Genomic DNA, 2,281 nt, shown 5'->3' with positions numbered 1-2,281 from the left:
CCTTTTATTACCATTGCCTCATAAAATGAGGTTTCTTCCTACAGAATAAAGTTGTGTATGGATACAATGGACAAACTCTACTGACACTACCTGCCTTTTTCTCTTGAGTCAAACACTAAAGACATAATGAAAATCTAAAACTGAAAACCAACAGTCAGAATCAAATTACACCCCTTACTAGCCAGAGTACCATCCTATGTATGTGCGTAGTGACTGCTGGCTCAATCTTTTTGCTTGCTGACCACAGTGGTTAGCAATCAAAAGAATTGAGCCAGCGGTCACTATGGAGGATTGTACTCAGGCTAACCCTTTACCTGTTACTCAATTTCAATTTTCTAAATTAGGAGATGCCTTTTTTAATGATCTCCATCCAAGCAGATGTAAGGCAAGCGATCACTTACAGTGCTCAACACATGTTTTGCAGCATTCAGTACTTTTTTCTGTACAGTCAAACCTGCCCGAGCGACCACCTCTTCTCAGCGACCACCTGGCCATTTCGACCGCTTTTTCTCGGTCCCGATTTTTTTCCCATTGACGTAAGCATTAAGCGACCTTTTCTCAACGACCACCTGGCCAACGCGAAATTGGGACCCATAACGACCGCATTATTTTCGAAATTGAGGTTTTCATCGATTTTTTTATGATAACTAGGGCGATTTTGTGCCGAAATCGGCCGGTTTGTGTCGGATTTTGACTACTATTACGATGTTATGTTGGGTCAATGGATGGTTGAATAGGGCAGTCTACTGTAATATGGGAGGAAATTTCGTTGTAAGAAAATCCGAATTTAGCTGTTACAGAAGTTTTTTTTTTTTTAATCCATATCATTATAAAGTGAACGGATGCTGAAACGTATATAGCCTCATACTTTTTTAAGAAAGATCTGTGTAGCTCATACGTTTTTAAGAAAGATCTGTGTGAGTCCTTTTGTCCAACTGTACTGTACATTCACCCGTGGGTAAGTACGCTATTGGGACGTACCGGGCATCGAATTCGAAAGGTGCACCGTAGTTATTTCACATACGGCGATCAAGAACACAGCGACGCATAAAGGCTTGTATGGTAACTGACAGCATCGAAGTTCCGTTACTGTCTAAAACGTTAGTGTACAGATATTGAGCTTTAAAACACTGTATCGTATAAAAGCTCGATAAAAGCTTGGGGTTAAATTTACAATTTACAGTGTGCGTGTTGTATTTGACATTGAATACCTCGCTTCTTTGCGTGCATGCAATGTGCTTGCTATTTGCCTTTAAACACAACGGAAACCATTTATACTTTGCATCGGGCATGTTTTGAGTCGATACTCTTCTCAGCGACCACCTGTCCAAATCGACCGCTTTTTCCCGGTCCCCCGGGTGGTCGTCTTGGACAGGTTTGACTGTATTGTGCTTTTAATGGTTAACTTCCGCTAAATACAGTACTGAATGGTGCAAGACCAGGCATAAAACACAGAGACTACACCTGAGGATATTTGAGTACATGTTCAATGGTTGTTGGTCTATACCATAGGACGGAGTTCAACATTCTGTTAGGAATCTAACAATGTACCTGGAATATATCTATCACATTCATCTTGTTTTTTCTAACCTAGATACAAATCAAGACATCATTCACACAATCTGTAAATACTACACGTCTTCGGTTCACTTAGACTTGAATGATGAAAAAAACAAAAACTTGCCATTGGGAAACTCAACCTTGTCCAAATAGGAAATGTTAACTAACCAAATTTCAGGCAGCCTTTACAGTTTTGTACTGAATCTATTGTGCTGTAAATCTATTTATCTTTGCAGGGTTTCATTCTATGGTAGGAGGGAATGAAGTGTTTCTCAGTGTATTAAAAGTCTGTGGTTCAAACAATTAAGTGTTACTGTAACAGTAGTAACACAATGGAAACATATCATTTGCTGTTATAAATTCATATTGGCAAGGTCACGCCAAAACTACGAACATTTCAAGATAGACATCTGAACCTTCACATTTCATCATTTCCTGACAGCAGTTGTTCAGTTAGGTCGCCCTTATAAGACTTTTTGTTCATGGTGAACTTGAAACACTTCACCCCCATCCCCCACCCCCGCAAAATCAATCCGCCACGAATTCTAATTGATTTACAGTATTTAGATGGTTGGTGATTGTAGATATTCCAGACGGTAACGCCTTCTATATGTAATTGTGGTCTCCAAGTAGCGGATAATGATAATAATAATCTTTGTTGCAAATTCATGCCCGAGGGCTACTTGCATACAAAGTAAAACAGTAGTGGTATGCATAAACA

The sequence above is a fragment of the Branchiostoma floridae genome, unplaced genomic scaffold, assembly GCF_000003815.2.
Source record: "Branchiostoma floridae strain S238N-H82 unplaced genomic scaffold, Bfl_VNyyK Sc7u5tJ_1576, whole genome shotgun sequence".
Lineage (NCBI taxonomy): Eukaryota > Metazoa > Chordata > Leptocardii > Amphioxiformes > Branchiostomatidae > Branchiostoma > Branchiostoma floridae.
This window is presented reverse-complemented; position numbering follows the sequence as displayed.